This window comes from Mustelus asterias, chromosome 6 (assembly GCF_964213995.1).
Source record: "Mustelus asterias chromosome 6, sMusAst1.hap1.1, whole genome shotgun sequence".
NCBI lineage: Eukaryota > Metazoa > Chordata > Chondrichthyes > Carcharhiniformes > Triakidae > Mustelus > Mustelus asterias.
In genome coordinates this window covers 39,708,243-39,727,968 of record NC_135806.1, presented here as the reverse complement: position 1 = coordinate 39,727,968, position 19,726 = coordinate 39,708,243, and the positions used below count along the sequence as shown (strand labels likewise).

The 19,726-nt window shown below is 47.3% G+C and overlaps 1 protein-coding gene across 1 annotated transcript in view; it reads left to right on the top strand.

Annotated features, from left to right (window-relative positions):
• Window positions 1-19,726, top strand: part of LOC144494816 (serine protease inhibitor Kazal-type 1-like) — a 433,046-nt gene that overhangs the window by 74,131 nt on the left and 339,189 nt on the right. The window lies entirely within an intron of this gene.

Sequence of the window (19,726 nt, the reverse complement as noted above, 5' to 3'; positions counted from 1 at the left end):
TTATCTCCCGATTTCTAAACTCAATTCCTCTATTGATGAAGGCCAGTATTCCATACGCCCTCTTAATTACAGCCTCTACCTGCGACGCTGCTTTGAGTGTCCAATGAACCCGGACCCCAAGATCCTTCTGATCTTCCACACTGCCAAGCGTCTTACCCTTAATATTATATTCTTTCATCCTATTCAACCTGCCAAAATGAACCACCACACACTTATCTGGGTTGAAGTCCATCTGCCACTTCTCCGCCCAGTCTTGCATCTTATCTATGTCTCGTTGCAACTGTTGACATCCCTCTACACTATCCACAACACCACCAACCTTTGTGTCATCAGCAAACTTGCCAACCCATCCTTCCACTTCCTCATCCAGGTCATTTATAAAAATCACAAAGAGCAAGGGTCCCAGAACTCCCTGGGGCACTCCACTGGTGACCGACCTCCATGCTGAAAAAGACCCATCTACAACCACTCTTTGCCTTCTGTGGGCAAGCCAGTTCTGAATCCACAAAGCAATCTCCCCTTGTATCCCATGCCCCTTCACTTTCTCAATAAGCCTTGCATGGGGCACCTTATCAAACGTCTTGCTGAAATCCATATAAACTACATCTACCGCTCTTCCCTCATCTATGTGTCTAGTTACATCTTCAAAAAATTCAATTAGGCTCTGCCTTGGACAAAGCCGTGCTGGCTATTTCTGATCATACTATTCCTCTTCAGATGTTCATAAATCCTGCCTCTCAGGATCTTCTCCATCAACTTACCAACCACTGAGGTTAGACTCACTGGTCTATAATTTCCTGGGCTATCTCTTCTCCCTTTCTTGAATAACGGAACCACATCCGCAATCCTCCAATCCTCTGGAACCTCTCCCATCTCCATTGATGACGCAAAGATCATCGCCAGAGGCTCAGCAATCTCTTCCCTCGCCTCCCACAGTAACCTGGGGTACATCCCATCCGGTCCCGGCAATTTATCTAACTTGATGCTTTTCAAAAGCTCCAACACATCCTCTCCCCTAATATCCACATGCCCAATCTTCTCAGTCCACTGCAAGCCTGTACTGCAACTACCAAGATCCTTTTCCACTGTGAATACTGAAGCAAAGTTTTCATTGAGTACCTCTGCTATTTCTACCGGTTCTATACAGACTTTCCCACCGTCACATTTGATAGGTCCTACTCCTTCACATCTTATCTTCTTGCTCTTAACATACTTGTAGAATGCCTTGGGGTTTTCCTTTATCCTGTCTGCCAAGGCCTTCTCATGACCCCTTCTTGCTCTTCTCATTTCCCTCTTAAGTTCCTTCCTACTAGTCGTATACTCTTCTAGATTTCTAACATTACCTAGCTCCCTGAATCTTTTGTAGGCTTTTCTTTTCTTCTTGACTAAATTTGTTACAGCTTTCATGCACCATGGTTCCTGTAACCTACCATAACTCCCCTGTCTCATTGGAACGTTGCTGTGCAGAGCTCCAGACAAATGTTCCTTGAAAATTTGCCACATTTCTTCTGTACATTTCCCTGAGAAAACCTTCTTCCAATTTATGCCTCAAATTTCCTGCCTAATAGCCTCATAATTGCCCTTACTCCAAATAAACACTTTCCTAGCTTGACTGATCCTATCTCTCTCCAATGCTAATGTAAAGGAGATAGAGTTATGATCACTATCCCCAAAATGCTCTCCCACTGACAGATCTGACACCTGCCCAGGTTCATTCCCTAATACCAAATCAAGTACAGCCTCTCCTCTTGTAGGCTTATCCACATACTGTGTCAGGAAGCCCTCCTGAACACACCTAATAAACTCCTCCCCATCTAAACCCCTTACCCTAGGGATATTCCAATTGATATTTGGGAAATTAAAATCTCCCATCATGACCACTCTGTTATTATCACATCTCTCCAGGATCTGCTTCCCAATCTGTTCCTCCACATCGCTGCTACTATTGGGCGGCCTATAGAAAACATCCAGTAAAGTTATTGACCCCTTCCTGTTGCAAACTTCCACCCACAGAGATTCCGTAGACAATCCCTCTGTGGCGTCCATCTTTTCTACAGCCGTGACACTATCCCTGACCAACAGTGCCACTCCCCCACCTCTTTTGCCTCCTTCCCTGTCCCTCCTGAAACATCTGAAACCCGGCACTTGAAGTATCCAGTCCTGTCCCTGAGATAACCAAGTCTCTGTAATGGCCACCACATCACACTTCCAAGTAGTGATCCACGCTCTAAGCTCATCCATTTTGTTCACTACACTCCTTGCGTTAAAATACACACATCTCAACCCTTCGGTCTGAGCACTCCCCTTCTCTGTCACCTGCGTATCCTCCCTCTGACACCGTCTACAAGCCCCTTTTATTTTTAAGCTAACCTCCTCTCTCCCAGTCACCACATTTTGATTCCCACCCCCCCAACCATTCTAGTTTAAATACTCCCCAGTAGCCTTAGCAAACCTTCCTGCCAGGATATTGGTCCCCCTGAGATTTAAGTGAAACCCGTCCTTTTTGTACAGGTCGCACCTGCCCCTAAAGAGGTCCCAATGATCCAGCAACCTGAATCCCTGACCCCTGCTCCAATCCCTCAGCCACGCATTTTTCCTCCACCTTATTCCGTTCCTTCCCTCACTGTCTCGTGGCACAGGGAGCAATCCCGAGATTACTACCTTTGCGTTACTTCTTCTTAACTCCCTACCTAACTTCCTATATTCTCCTTTCATAACCCCTTCCCCTTTCCTGCCTATGTCAGTGGTACCAGAATGCACCATGACCTCTGGCTCCTCTCCCTCTCACTTCAGGATTTCTTGGATACGGTCAGAAACATCCCTGATCCCGGCACCAGGGAGGCAAACCACCATCCGCGTTTCTCGATTTCCTCCACAGAAACGCCTGTCTGACCCCCTCACTGTCGAGTCCCCTATCACCACTGCCTTCCTCCTCCTTTCCTTACCCTTCTGTGCTACAAGGCCGGACTCCGCGCCGGAGGCACGACCACTGCTGCTTCCACCAGGTGGGCTGTCCACCCCAACAGTACTCAAACAAGAGTACTTATTTTTAAGGGGCACAACCACTGGGGTACTCTCTACCACCTAACCTTTCCCTTTCCTGACTGTGACCCACTTGCCTGCTTCTTGTGGCCCCGGTGTGACCACCTGCCTATAACTCCTATCTATCACCTCCTCGTTTTCCCTGACCAGACGAATGTCCTCGAGCTGCAGCTCCAGTTCCCTAACTCGGTCCCTTAGGAGCCGCAGTTCGACGCACCCAGTGCAGATATGCACTTCTGGGAGGCTCGGAGACTCCACAACCCCCCACATCCGGCACTGAGAACGGCAAACTGGCTTCACATTCATAATGCCCCTTTTCCTCAGATTCCACAGGGAAAGAACTAAGATTTAACAGTTGAGAAACCTACCCTCCCTCGCCCGTTTCCTCCTAAGCCCGTTGAGCCAAAGCCCTTCAGCTCTCACTCTGCTACCTGCTCACTCCGCTGCCCGCTACAACGCTGCCCACTGAATAGTGCGTTCTCCTCTTTAACCCTCACTCGAACTACCGACTGACCCCAGGCACATGTGCACAAAATATTTTTTAAAACGCTCTGTTTTCCTGCTGTTTAAAAAGTGTCCATTCTGCGTTCCTTCTCTGTTAACTGTCTCCACTCCACGTTCCTTCTCCTTTAACTGCTGCTGCTCCTCCTCAGCTCCAGCAGCAACCAAAAGAGCAGCAAGATCAACTGTTTGCACTGCAAATGCCATCTTGTCAATCTGAAGGGAGGCGGGTTGGGGAAGGGGAGAGACAGATGGAGAGATTAAAGAATTCTGCTCACCCCCAGTCCAGCAACACAAAGTCAGAGGCTAGAAGCGTCATTAACATTTAATTTGCCTCTTGGAAGCAGGTTTGTTGCTCACCTTGGCCTTTCTGTGTAAAACCTATAAGTCGCTGTGTTGGATTCAGTGTCCAGAACTTTAATATTTTCACCCTTTTCTAACCCTCCAGTTTTTGTCAAAATTACCCCCTTGATCTCAAAGTAATGCCTCTTGTATTCCACCAAAGGAGCCAAGCTACGATTTGGTGATGAGACTCTTGCCTCTTCATCTACTTACAGATTAGGTCAGGAGTGGGCCGTTGAAGCCTGCTCCACCATTCGAAAAGATCACGGTTATGATCTGGTTATGGCCTCTGCCACTATCCTGCGTACCCCCAGTACTCTCTGATCCCCTCGTTGGTCAAGAATCTATCTACTTCGACTTCACAAATATTCAATTACCCTGCCTCTACACTCTCTGGGGAAGAAAATTCCAGAAACACACGATCCTCTGAATGTCTTCTCATCTTCACCTTAAATGGGAGACCTTTTATTTTTAAATACACTGACATTCATTGGGTGGAAGGGTCAAATCACGTAAGGAAATTCTGGGGATAGACTGTGGGGGGGGGGGGGATAAAATAGGTAAAAACATCGTCTGTCCGACATTCCCGCCTTCTAACAAGGAGTTGTCCCAGCTTTATGCCGGAAGACTGTGCGATTCTGCTTTCAGTCATTGTGGTAAACCTGCAGCAACCTGACTGTCTGCAGCCTCAGCTATTTCACTCTTCTCATGCTAGTCCACAGGTGACACATTTACTCAATACATTTTGTTTTCTTCCTCCTTAGGGAATATAAAAAGGATGTGAAAATAGAGAAGGATGGAGACTGCTGAAGCGTAAACCAGCGAAGGAGGATGCGAAGGACCCTCGGAATACCGCATGATGATTGATAGATCCACTGATTAAGGTGCTTGCCGAGAGTGCTGATCGGGAAGTGAATTAATTGGAGAATCAGCCCTCTTTTGCCATCTGCAGTGATCACAATGAAAAGCTCTTCCAATAAATAATTTTAAAACAGCCTGTCTGGTGTCTGTTCGTGTGTTTGTTCAGTCTATGAAACTGAATGTATAGCAGTGACATCTGCAATTCTTGGTTCTACCACAGAATAGTGCTGTTGCCTCCTTTATATATTAAAAAAATAAACAGTTCTTGCTTGTTCGCCCTCACAGTATAAACCTTTCCTGATTTTCTTTACTCTGAGTCTGACAAAGGGTCATCCAGACTAAACGTTGGCTCTATTCTCTCTCCACTCACCTGGTGAAGGAGCAGCGCTCCGAAAGCTCGTGATTCCAAATAAACTTTTTGGATTTTAACCTGGTGCTGAGAGACGGCTTACTGGGGCCACCCCAGTCCAATGCTGGCAATCCGCACATCACAGATGCTGTCAGACCTGCTGAGATTTTCCAGCATTTTCTGTTTTTGTTTCAGATTCCAGCATCCACAGTAATTTGCTTTTATCTTGTTCTTGCTGATTGTAGAGGCGGTGCTGTTGTAACATTGGTAGATTTTAATCTTCAAAGGAGTGGTAACTTGATGGGATGGGGCTCACCTTTCAGAAAACCCATTTGAAAATCTTTCTATTGAAATTAATAATTTAGTTGGCATTGTGGGTATCTCGCATAGAGCATTCCCTTTGCACTCACGCATCTGAATGGGAGCATTTAATTCAATTCTAAGATGAACTAGCCTAGCACTTTCATGATTCTCTGAGGGAAGACATGTCTTCTCATCTCCATCTTGAATGGGAAACCTTTTATTTTTAAATCCACTGAAACTCTTTGGATGGAAGGGTAAAAACACATAAGGATTTAAATGGAAGCATAGAATGGTTACAGCACAGAAAGAGGTTATTCAACCTGTTGCATCTGTGCTGGCTCTCTGCAAGAACAATTCACCTAGTCCCACATCCCCACCTTTTCCCCATAACCTTGAAAATATTTTCAGATGATCATTCAATTCTCTTCTGAAAGCCCTGACTGAATCTGCCTCCTGATCACACAATCAGATCCTAACCATTCACTGTGTAAGAAATGCTTTTCCTCATGTCACTGTTGTTTCTTCATAGGTGAGGAATTCAGAGGCATATGTGTCAACAAGACTGTGATCATCTTTGCAGTTACATCTGCACCATCTCCTCACCCTTGACTATCAAGTCAAACCTCCTACAAGGCTCCCCCTATCTTAGCCTGAGCTGGCATCTTTCACATCTCTCTCGTCTCTTCTTGTGCTCTGCTGAAGTTCAAGACTCAACGCCCTCTTTTCATCCCTGTTCCCACTAAATTTCTGACCCCCGAAATTCCCTTCCAGGAGTGCACGTAAACTGATATTGTAAATGATATGCCCTCCATTTCAAATCTGCTTCATTACTCCACGCTTACAGAAAACCTTGATTCCACTTTTCAAGTTATCACACCATCTGCAACCTCCATTTCCTCTTCAAAACCCGTGAACTGACTATAGCCTCAGTGCCCTTCTTGCTCACAATTCCAAATCTGAATCTCTTCAATCAAATTTCAAATAAGGGCACAAAATGACTCTAATCGAAGTCTAAATTGAGACCCTCTATGCATGTAGCCATGATGGGACACTTGATCAGGGAAATCCCACTGGCGTAAAAGCCACTTTGGGACTCCCACAGGATTTTCCACTCCCACTGCTGTTCCTGCCACCTCCACCTTCCCTGAAATTGGGAGCGGAAAATCCTCCCACTGTTCTTGACCCTTTTTTTGACAAGGTGGACCACATCACCTGCCTCCCAACACTCCTCTCTAGTTTGGTGGAACTTCACTGGATTCCATTTTTAGATATCCAACTGTAGTCAGAGAAGTTGTTTTTCTGTCCAACCATCGCTTTCCCCTTGCTCTGCTTTCTAATCCCTCAAAATCTATCAGTGTCTTCCTCCTCTTCCTTATATACATTTTCCCAATGGTGATATCATCTGCAGATGTGGTTTAATTTCCATGTTTGCTTATTTAAAATCCAATCCCAAATGAACTGCAATTTACACTGCATGTCCTTAGCCTTGATTCTATTCCCTTCTCCAGTTCTGTCCCAGGTTGAACTCAAAATCCTATTTAACCTTGAGCTCAGCTTCTGAACACGTATCCTTTCCATTGCTACGACTCCATACTTCCACCTCTATAGCATCTCACATCTCTGCTTATCTGCGGCTGAAACCCTTATCCATGTTTTATTACCTCTAGGCCAGACTATCACAACTTTACAATGGGCCAGCCCTCTGTCTTTCATCCTCAATTATTTGAGATCATCCAAAACTCTGCTGCTCCTACCTTAACTCACACCAAGCCTTGTTCACTCATCACACCTATCACACTGAACTAGATTGTCCCCCAAGCTGCAAATGTACAATTCTCATTCTGGTGAACATAAGAACTAGGAGCAGGAGTAGGCAATCTGGCCCCTCGAGCCTGCTCCGTCATTCAATAAGACCATGGCTGATCTTTTCGTGGACTTAGCTCCACTTATCCGCCTGCTCACCATAACCCTTAATTCCTTTACTGTTCAAAAACTTATCCTTGCCTTAAAAACATTCAATGAGATAGCCTCAACTACTTCACTGAACAGGGAATTCCACAAATTATTCAAATCTTAGGGCGAAGAGGTTCCTCCTCAACTCAGTCCTAAATCTGCTCCCCCTTATTTTGAGGCCAAGCCCCCTAGTTCTGGCAACGGAAACAACCTCCCTGCTTCTATCTTATTTATTCTCTTCATAATATTATATGTTTCTATAAGATCTCCCCTCATTCTTCTGTATTCCAATGAGTATAACCCCAGTCTACGCAGTCTCTCCTCATAAGCCAACCCTCTCAACTCCGAATCAACCTAGTGAATCGCCTCTGTACCCCCTCCAGTGCCAGTATATCCTTTCTCAAGTAAGGAGACCAAAACTGTACACAGTATTCTAGGTGTGGCCTTACCAGCACCTTATACAGCTGCAACATAACCTCACTGTTTTCAAACTCCATCCCTCCAGCAATGAAGACAAAATTCCATTTGCTTTCTTAATTACCTGCTGCACCTGCAAACCAACCTTTTGTGATTCATGCACAAGGACACCCAGCTCCCTCTGCACAGCAGCATGCTGCAATTTTTTACCATTCAAATAATAGTCCATTTTGCTGTTATTCCTACCAAAATGGATGACCTCACATTTACCAACATTGTACTCCATCTGCCAGACCCTTGTCCATTCACTTAGACTATCTATATCCCTTTGCAGACTTTCAGTGTCCTCTGCACACTTTGCTCTGCCACTCATCTTAGTGTCATCTGCAAATTTTGACACACTACACTTGGTCCCCAACTCCAAATCATCTATGTAAATGGTAAACAATTGTGGTCCTAACACTGATCCCTGAGGCGCACCACTTGTCACTGATCGCCAACCAGAAAAACACCCATTTATCCCCACTTTTTGCTTTCTGTTAGTTAACCAATCCTCTGTCCATGCTAATACATTACCCATAACACCGTGCACCTTTATCTTATGCAGCAGCCTTTGGGGTGGCATCTTGTCAAATGCCTTTTGGAAATCCAGATCCACCACATCCACAGGTCCCCCATTGTCCACTGCACATGTAATGTTCTCAAAGAATTCCACCAAATTAATCAAACATAACCTGCTCTTCATGAACCCATGCTGCATCTTACCAATGGGACAATTTATATCCAGATGTCTCGCGATTTCTTCCTTGATGATAGATTCACGCATTTTCCCTACTACAGAAGTTAAGCTAACCGGCTATAGTTACCTGCCTTTTGTCTACCTCCTTTTTTAAACAGTGGCGTCACATTTGCTGTTTTCCAATCTGCGGGAACCACCTCAGAGTCCAGTGAATTTTGGTAAATTACCACTAGTGCATTTGGTATTTTGCTATTTCCCCCACCATCTCTTTTAGTACCTTGGGATGCATTCCATCAGGGCCAGGAAACTTGTCTACCTTTAGCCCCATTAGCTTGCCCAACACTACCTCTTTCGTGGTAATAGTTTCTAGGTCCTCACCTGCCATAGCCTTCTTGTCATCAATTTTTGGCATGTTATTTGTGTCTTCCACTGAGAAGGCCAACACAAAATACCTGTTCAATGCCTCAGCCATTTCCTCATTTCCAGTTATTACATCCCCCTTCTCATCCTCTAAAGGACCAATGTTTGCTTTAGCCACTCTTTTTCATTTTATATATTTGTGTTTAAATCTTTTCATGGCACGGACCCTCTCTATCTCTGAAACCTCATCACGGCATACAAACCATTAAGAACTTCACTACCTATTGTGCATCTCACCCTTTCTTCTCCAATCCATTGGTGATCATGCTGTTTGTACTTTCGATCCATGGAATTTTCTCACTATATCTCACGTTCCATTCTCCTTTAAGGCTGACCTGTTTGTCCATGCTTAAACCCAGCACAGAAACACCAACATCCTAGAAATAGCAATTGGCTTTTCTTAGTCTAGCAAAAGAATTAAACAACATCAACCTAGCAGGTTGATTATAGTTTAGAAACAATGGCACTGTGATCCATGCCAGAGTTATTTTGCTGATCAAGGTTCAAATAAAATCAAGCTTAAATTACTTCAATCAAGCTTATTGATGTGGGGCCCACGATGGTCCCAATCTTTAAAAATTCGTTCATGGATCTGAGTGTCACTGACTAGGCCAATATTTATTGCCCATCTCTGATAGCCCTTGAACTGAGTGGTTTGCGACGCCATTTCAAAGGACATTTAAGAGTCAACAACGTTGCTGTGGATCTGTCATCGCATGTCGGCCAGACCAGGTAAGGATGGCAGATTTCCTTCCCTAAAGGACATTAGTGAACCAGATGAGTTTTTATGACAATTGACAATTGTTTCATGATCATCAATAGACTTTAAATTCCAGATTTTAAAAAATTTCTAATTTAACCATCTGCTGTAATGGGATTCAAACCCAGATCCCAAGATCTGGACTAGGTTTCTGGACTAACAGCCCAGTCCAGTGAAAGTGCAGCTGCACCACCACCTCTCTCAACAGGTAGTACCTGACTTTTGCACAATTCCCACCAAACAGGCTGGGTTTTAATCAGAGTTCATTAGTTTCATGTGCAGCTCAACAACAGCTAAGACTTGGAGTCCACGCAAGTAAATCATTAAAATGCCATGGACAGTTACAGAAAATAATTAGAAAGGCTAATGGTATGTTGGCCTTTATATCTAGAGGACTAGAATACAAGGGGGTCAAAGTCATTGCTCGGATATACAAATCCCTGGTTAGACCATACCTGGAGTACCATGAACATTTCTGGGTACCATACCTTTGGAGGCATGTACTGGCCTTCGGAAGAGTGCAGCATAGATTTACCAGAATGGTACCTGAACTCCAAGGTTCAAAGAACAAGTAGAAATTGAACAAACTAGGGCTGTATTCCCTGGAATTTAGAACATTAAAGGGTGATTTGATCAAAGTTTATAAAATATTAATGGCAGCAGGTGGGGAAATGGGGAGAAACTATTTCCATTGTCTGCGGAGTCGAGGGTTAAGGGAATAGTCTAAAAATCAGTGTCAGGCTTGTCAGAGTGAAATTAGGAAAACCTTCTACATATAAAGGGTGACAGAAGTTCAGAACTTTCTTCCACAAATGGCAATTAAAGCTAGATTTTAAATCTTAGATTGATTTTGTTTGTTAACCAGGAATATGGAGCAAAGACAGTATTTGGAGTTAGGTTTGCAGCTCATTGAATGGGCAGAGCAGCTCAACTTCCAAGACCTAAAGGTTGACACCCACAGACATAATCCAACCAAGTATTACAGCAAGTGGATCGCCATAAACAACAACTGATTGTTTATTGTCCCAGACTTTTTGGGTACAGCAACACTACCACTCGCAACAGTATCAACAACAACATTAGACTTGCCATGATTTAGCACAGCAGTAATACCAGCAGATTGATCCCAGTTCAAAAAACCGAATCCCCCTCTAACAATAAATACAGCAACCTCTCAACTCAACAACAATACCAGAAATCTGATTGTGGTTTTTGGATGCCTGATGCACAGATGAAGTCACAATCCTCAGGTCCAGTGGTAACATTAACATGACCCAGTCCAGCAAAACGAGCAGTTTTATTACAGCCGCAGTAACAATAGGAAGCCTTGTGGTGCAGTGAGCAGAGTCCCTGCAACTGAATCAAAAGCTCCAGTTCAAGTCCCACTGCAGGACTTGATGATCAAGAAAGGTAAGCTCATAAGCTGGCTGGTTCCCCCGGAACCCCTTGGCAGGTGGTAAGAATAGGAGAGATGCCTGGTCAGCCATGTAAAGTAAAGTTTATTTATTAGTCACAAGTAAAGCTTACATTCGCACGGCAATGAGGTTACTGTGAAATTCTCCGAGTCGCCACAGCCCGGCACCTGTTCGGGTCAATGCACCCTGATGGAAAGAAAATTCGAGTCTCTACCACAGCTATTGTAAGGAAGATATTTCATATAAAATATTAATTTATGTCATTGGCTGGACACATATATGTATTGAACATTTTTGAAAAGAACACTTTTCCTAAGCATAGGACACTGGCTTAGAGCAGCTACTATGTTGCATTTACAAAGGACACAAGCTGCTTCTACAGAGACATGGAGCCCTATTTTACCATTTTGATTCTAAGTGCTTGAATCTGGGGGTGTTTCAGATCTGACTCAGACCCGTTCTCAGGCGCCCCCATCCACACTCTACCTGAAAAAGTATCAGCGATTCCGAATCGCGCCGCACGGGCCTGTGGGCGGGGTTTATCGTGTCCGAAACACTGCAGCTACGATCGGCGCATGCTGACAAAAACTGATAGACTGCTGCCCCCCTATCACATCATGTCCAGGCCGGATAATGCCTCCACCTGACCCCCACAGACATTGCCCCACCCCAACAACATTACTGACCCCCTTATCCCCCCATCCGCCTGCCACCCAGACCGATCGCGGCCCCTTCCCCCCTTCCCCCAACAATCTCAGGCAGAGTGGCAGCGGACCTCCCTTCCCCCTCATTCATCACAGGCAGAGGGATCCGCCCTCACCCCTCCACCCTACAGATATCAGGGAGGGTGATCCCCCTCACCCCCACCCCGGACCCTCCCACACAAGGTACCTATCTCCTCCAGACTCCGATGGCTGCGTGACACCTCCCTCTCTCTCCCCTGTCCCCAATCATTGAGGTACTGATCCACCCCCGCCTCCACCCCCACCCCCGCCATCAGCACACCTGCAAGTGCTCACTTGCCTTCCCCTCAATGCTAACAAGCAAACTGCATGGAACTTGCTGGAATGCTCGGCCAAACTGCCTGCAGCTGATCTGCCCCAACGAGGGGCAGCTCCATTAAAAACACAAGAATGGACAGGCAGGCAGGCATTCCTGCACAAGATGTGCGCATGACCAGCCCCCCGATTTACTGAGGGTGACCTGGGGCGGCTGCTGGATGCAGCAGAGGCGAGGCGGGACACCCTCTTCCCCCGAGGAGGACGCAGACCAAGGGGGGCTGATGGAAATGTGGCCTGGGAGGCAGTCGCCGCCTCGGTCAGTGCCAGGGCACTGGCCCCCCCTGAACCAGGAAGCAGTGCTGGAAAAAGTCAATGACCTCATCTGTGCAGGATGGGTGAGTGCTGAACCCCATCTTGCATTTTCCCCCAAATCTCCCCCAGATCCTTCCATCTCCAGCACCCTGAATGCTTCCAGCTCCTGACCCCCAAGCACCTCCTTCCTGTCCCCCCAATAAGCCCCACTACGCTTGCCCTCCAGGGGCCACCACCTGATACTCTGCAGGAGTCACGCCACCATATCTTTCATGGCTCCTTCTATCTACACAGGAGAAGACCAAGTACAACACCCGTGAGAGGTCAAAGACAGGGGGTGGTGAGCAGACCTCCGGGTCCTCAACCCCTTTGAGGAGCGGGCGCTGGAGCTCTCCAGAGAAGGGGAGATGCGGGCTGTCAGCGACAGCATGGTCGGGCTACCATCCAGACGTGAGCATCTGTCATTCCTTCAATCACTTTGAGGCAACTTCTCGGGGGTTTTGGGTGCGAGGGCAAGGTTTAAAGGAGATGTACGAGGCATGTTTATTTGCACAGAGAGAGTAGTGGGTGCCTGGAACTCACTGCCGGGGGAGGTTGTGGATGCAGGTATGATAATGACCTTTAAGGGGCATCTCTGCAATTATGTGAATGGGATGGGAATAGAGGCATATGGTCTCCGGAAGGATAGGGGGTTACAAATCAGATGGGCAGCCTGGTCACTACAGGCTTGGAGGGCCGAAGAGCCTGTTCCTGTGATGTAATTTTCTTGGTGCTTTGCTCTATGTTCAATGGAGAAATGTGAATCATGTGTTTGGCATCCCGGATTCCTCTCCCTCCCTTGCATTTAACCTTGTGTCCTGTGTTGCAGGGACAGATCCGGACGCCTCGGGGTCTTCTGGACTACAGGCCTCAGCTACAGCTCCCGCCCCTCCTCGTCCAGACAGCCCGGATGAGTCCTCGGAGGATATGGGTGAAGGGACATCTGAGGGTGGCACCATTTTGGCGTCAGCTGCAACCTCACAACTCACCTTCCCAGATAATGACACGTTGGTGGGTCCAGTTAGCGTTGAGGCTTCTGGGTCAGTCTCTGGTGAGAACGACACATCTGATAATGTACATCGGGTGGAGGAGGGAATGTCTGAGACTTCTGGCATGTGAGGGCCTGCCGGCGGTGAGGACTCGGCTGGCCCCAGGCTACATGCTGGGCCTCTGAAATCACTTCTCCCTCAGCTGCTGGAGATGCAGCAACAGAGCCAGGGAATGCAGGACAGGTTGATGGCCACACTGGACCAACTGCAAGGCTGTTGGGAGGAGTCCCAGAGCTTTCAGGTGGACTAGCTATTGTCTGTCTTGAGTGCTTCCTGGGCCAACACTGCAAGAGTGGCGTCTGCAGTGGAAAGCCTGGGGCAGGGGATCCTCACCATAAGTGGCAGGCTCCAAGCGATGGCCGAGTCACAGCAGGCCACAGCTGAGGGACTGAACAGGATTCTTGAGGTTCTGCGGCCCATGGCTGAGGGGCTCGAGAGCTTGCAGGAGACCCAGCAGAACAGCACTGAGACACAGCAGGACAGCACTGAGACACAGCGGGCTATGGCAGCAGCCATTGAGAACATGGTCCAGTCTCAGAGTGCCACGGCTGAGGGCTTGCAGAGCATGGCCCAGTCTCAGAGGCACTTACTACGGCCATTGAGAGATGGCCCCGACTCAAGTGGCCATCGCAGAGAGCTTGACCACCATGGATAGGACGCAGGTGGTCCTCCAGGACTGGCAGTGCCAGATAACGCCGGAGCTTCTGGAGCTCACTGTAGAAGCACCGCCATTCCATGGAGTGACCCAGGAGTCCACATGAACCCCAAGGGAGGAGGAAGGGCTCGAGCCCATGCTGGGGCCTTCCAACCAGAAGACTGTGGCTGTGACTACACCTTCTGACTCCCCCCTTCCTGACACCGCGGCATCTCAGGGACAGCGGGATGCAGAGGGTGTCATGGAAACATCCTAGACACCTGGAAGCAGGCCAGTGCCCTCAAGGTTCAGGGCTTCCAGAGGATACCCGCCAAGCGCATCACAGGCTACGGGGTGAGGTAGGCAGCTGGCTCCCTCCACCTTTGATGCAGATTCTGGGGAGTCACTGAGATGTCGAGGTAGGCCATGTAAGGTTAGGAAGTTGTAGTTGTACTGAGATGGCACGGGTGAAGGGCTGCACTAGTTGGAAAGATATTTAAGCACCTCAACGTTTTCTGGTCACAAATGTTTATGTTAGAATGTCTTACTTAAACACCTTTATTGTAAATAGATGTTTTTCACCACTTATCTGTGACTAGTTTGTCTCGAATCCTCTTCCATTGACGATTACTTGAGGAATGCTTCATGTTGATGTAAGTTAGGGAGGCCCCTTAATGCTGTGTCACTGAGAAAAAGAAGGCATTGGTTCCCCAGACCCCATGAGCGATTCCCTCCCGTCCCCCACCCCATCCTCCTCGGGCCCTGTATGGGGGTTTCTGATCCCTTACCCACTACACAGACATGGGCCCAGGTGCCAGCATGCATGCAGAGCTCAGGTAGGAGTCAGACTAGTTTGCACCAGGGCATCATCATAATGGTGCTTAGCGAGCCATCATCACCCTCCTGCCTGCCAAAAAACTCACTAACACAGCCATTGTCATAACAGTGGCCCACCACTCTGTATGACAATGTGCAAGATATAGAAGGAACTGGGGGGTGGGGGGGGAGGTGGGGGAGAACCCACAAACACAAACCCTCGTGGGTGAGCTGCCTGATGATCATGACCTCCCTTGCCGCCCTCGCATGCCTCATTTCAGCTGCCAGCCCTTGAGCGCCTGGTTGATGTTCCTCGGCATGCTCTTCCTCATCCTCCTCCTCCTCCTCTTCCTCCTCCTCCTGCTGGTCATCCTCCTCAGCGACGCCCGGCTGGTCAGCCTCCACGTTCTCCTCCTCCTCTTCCTCCAATAGGTCATCTCTCTGTAGAACCAGATTGTGCAAAGCACAGCACACGACCACTATGCGGGAAGAGATCACAGGGCTGTATTGGAGGGCCCCGCCAGATTGGTCCAGGCACTGCAATCACATTTTGAGGAGCCAAATGCCCCTCTCCACTGTCGTGCGGGTGGCTACATGAGCCTCATTATAGCGGGTCTCCGCCTCAGTCACAGGCCTCCGCACAGGCGTTATCAGCCATGTCCAAAGCGGGTAACCCATATCACCCAGGAGCCAACCTCACAGCCTGGGCTCTTCCTTGAATGCCTCCAGGATGTCCAAGCTCCTGACAATGAAGCTGTCATGCACGTTGCCTGGATATCTGGCGCAGACGTGCATGATGGTCATATTATGATAGCACACTAGCTTAACATTCAGGGTGTGGAACCCCTTCCTATATACAAATCTTCGTGGATTCTTGAGGGCGACGTGGGTGCAGTCGACCGCCCCCTGCAATGGCTGCGAATCCTGTAGCCCGGGCTTCCTGCTGCACCTGGTTCAGGTTAAAGTTGACGAGCTGCCCAGCCCAGGCATACAGGGCTTCAGTGATTTGCCACACAGAGGTGTGCACGGCAGATTGGGAGACATCTCCACTCGGGGTCTGGAAAGAGCCAGTCACGTAGAAGTTTAGAGTAGCCGTCAATTTGACAGTCACTGAGAGTGGGTCTCCACCCCCACCCCCCCCACCCCCCCCCTCGCTTCTATGTGCTAGGTCCTGCAACAGGTTGCACAGGTGTTTCATGTTGTCACTCTGAAGGGGATGGGGAGGGGGAGATGGATAGGGAGACATGTAGAGGTTATGGAATGCTGCTTGCCCCTAGCACATCAACAGTCATGTTCATACCCCCCAATTCTCCCAGGCCACATGCTCTCCACAATCACAGCCCCCCCAATTCCCCCAGCCACAAGCTCCCCACAATCACAGCTCCTTGCAAAGTTGAGAGGCTGCACCAGTACTATTTGCAAGGGCTTTGTGCACATCCTTCAGCTGGAAGTGAGTGTGCACTCTGACCCAGCAGCACCACAAGACCCGAGGTCAGTGCTGAGACCCGAGTCCGTGCTGCAAGTTGGACATCGGAGACTCTGCAGAGCAACAGCCCCCCGCACACTCGCAGAGCCGCCACCGACCCGAGACAGAAAATGGCCGCAAACAACAGGACAGCCGTGAGGAGCAGAGAGCCGTCAGACGCTATGCACTTACCTCCTCACTAATCCTCACTGATGGAAGAACTTTCTTATGCAGAGGGCGGTGGGTGTCAGGAATTCGCTGCCCGAGTTGGCGGTGGAGGCAGAGACCCTAAACTCTTTTAAAATGTACCTGGATTTGCACCTTAAGTGCTGTAAACTGCAGGACTATGGGCTGGATGCAGGAAGGTGGGATTAGAAAGGACACCTGGGTGTCCTTGGACTGGTATGGACAAGATGGGCCAAATGGCCTCCTTATGTGCTGTAATGTTTCTATGGTTCTATATTGGACGACAACATGAATGTAAAGCTGTATGTTGCCACAACAACTCTTACTCCGTGGGGGATGATTGACTCAGATGGTTGAACTGCATGGATCAGATTACTGCCAACAGCCCGCGTTTCTGATGAATGCTACCATTGGTACCATGGTATTTTGCTGTCATTACACTTGAAGGATGCTGCTTGGACATCATGAAACAGTCTTATATAAGTTACAAGAAGGTCTTTATGAACAATTCATAACTATGTACTGTTATGAATGATGTATAATTTTTAATTTGTGTACTAAGAAAAGTAAAATGGTTTCAGTTTTCATTTAGATTGATTGTGAGTCTTGGTGCCTGGAAGTATGGATAAACTCCTGACTAACAGATCAGGTCTTTTGGGTTTGTTTGTATAGTTTTAATGAGATTTTACACGCCCTGAAGTAAAACAGATGATTAAAAGGGGTTAGAAGTTTAAAGTTTCTGGAGAAAATAAAAACGCTCAGTGGAAAAACTTTAATGTTGACTAGTGACACAGACACAGAGAAAAGACAGAAGAGAGAGTTCAGTGTGTGTCAGAGAGAGAGTCATGATGTGGAGATGCCGGCGTTGGACTGGGGTAAACACAGTAAGAAGTTTAACAACACCAGGTTAAAGTCCAACAGGTTTATTTGGTAGCAAAAGCCACACAAGCTTTCGAGGCTCTAAGCCCCTTCTTCAGGTGAGTGCTGAAGAAGGGGCTTAGAGCCTCGAAAGCTTGTGTGGCTTTTGCTACCAAATAAACCTGTTGGACTTTAACCTGGTGTTGTTAAACTTCTTACTCAGAGAGAGAGGACAGGAATGCTCAGGTTTCTGATAAGAAAGGCTACAATGTTATTGTGGACTGTTGTTGACAGTTACAGAACTCAGTAAGGTGGTCAGCTGAGCAGAGGAAATCTGAGTTTAGGGAACTAACTTGTTTGTTCTGCAGTTGAAGAAACAGTGAGTTTAGAATGTGGTTTTAGGGAGAGAAGTATCAAGTGAATGTTCAGGAGTTCACTGGAAGAAAACCATTGGTAACTGTGCCAGTCCCAAGTGAGAAGTCTTTGTGTCAAGCTAGTGGCAACTTTTCACTGATTTATCGTCTTCTTGCAATTCCATTGAGATCTTTTCAACATTTCTGTCTGGTGCAATATAGTTCACTTTTCTTGTTTTAATAAATATTCTATTTGTTGTAATACAAGTTCATCAGCAGACTCCTGTGAATTTGTTTAGTAACTTTCCTTCAGAGTTTCTAAAAAGAAAATTAGGATCGATCAAGAAAATGTGACTCTGGGATCTGACTAATCCATCAGCTGGGATGGTAACAGTACAGCTGATGGATTAGTCAGATCCCAGAGGACTCCATAATAGGTCCTTACAAATCGTTTCTAGATTGGTCTTAACTCTGATTTCCTATATCACTGCACGGGTGGTCCTGTACTCAGTCTCATGTTAACTCTTTAAGTAACAAGACCCTTCTATGACATCTGTCCCAAGTCTTTATCCCCTGGATAGAGCTTGACATTAGTTTATTTCCAGTTTGCTTCAAGTCTTATGTTACAATAAGTCTTGTGTGCCAAATTTAATCCTCATGCTATTTAATTATAAACAGTAACAACATTAATATTAACTGCATGCATTAACTATGTCCTTGCTATTGCATCTCCCTGTAAGTCCTTGACATCAGAGATTCAGGTAGTCTGAAGGTCTTACACCCCTGCTATGTCTTGTTTGCCGTCCAGTCAGAGAGTGGTAGGCTTTCAAGGTTTTTGCTTTTGGCAATGGCTTGAAAGTCATACTGGGATGTAGACATGGCTTCACTTCACTTCACTTCACTATGTAGACAATGGTCTAGAACATAGACTATAGAAAAAATACAGCACAAACAGGCCCTTCGGCCCACAAGTTGCTCCGGTCATGTCCCTACCTACCTAGGCTTATATATAGGCTTACCTATAACCCTCAATCCTATTAAGTCCCATGTACTCATCCAGAAGTCTCTTAAAAGACCCTATCAAGTTTGCCTCCACCACCTCTAACGGCAGCCGATTCCACTCACCCACCACCCTCTGAGTGAAAAACTTACCCCTGACATCTCCTCTGTACCTACTCCCCAGCACCTTAAACCTGTGTCCTCTCGTAGCAGCCATTTCAGCCCTGGGAAAAAGCCTCCGAGAATCCACCCGATCTATACCTCTCAACATCTTGTACACCTCTATCAGGTCACCTCTCATCCTTCGTCTCTCCAAGGAGAAAAGACCGAGCTCCCTCAGCCTATTGAAGGCTCCGGAGAAGATGTCATAGCTTCTCCGTTCCGGGGAAGTACTGGAAGAAGCTACAACATCTTCTCTGGAGCCTTCAACATGTCATTGATGAAGACGAACATCTCGCCAAGGCCATCCCCACACCCCCACTTCTTGCCTTCAAACAACTGCACAACCTCAGACCATTGTCCGCAGCAAACTACCCAGCCTTCAGGAGAACAGTGACCACGACACCACACAACCCTGCCACAGCAACCTCTGCAAGACGTGCCGGATCATCGACAGGGATGCCATCATCTCACGTGAGAACACCATCCACCAGGTACACGGTACATACTCTTGCAACTCGGCCAACGTTGTCTACCTGATACACTGCAGGAAAGGATGTCCCGAGGCATGGTACATTGGGGAAACCATGCAGACGCTACGACAACGGATGAATGAACACCGCTCAACAATCACCAGGCAAGAGTGTTCTCTTCCTGTTGGGGAACACTTCAGCGGTCACGGGCATTTGGCCTCTGATCTTCGGGTAAGCGTTCTCCAAAGCGGCCTTCACGACACACGATAACGCAGAGTCA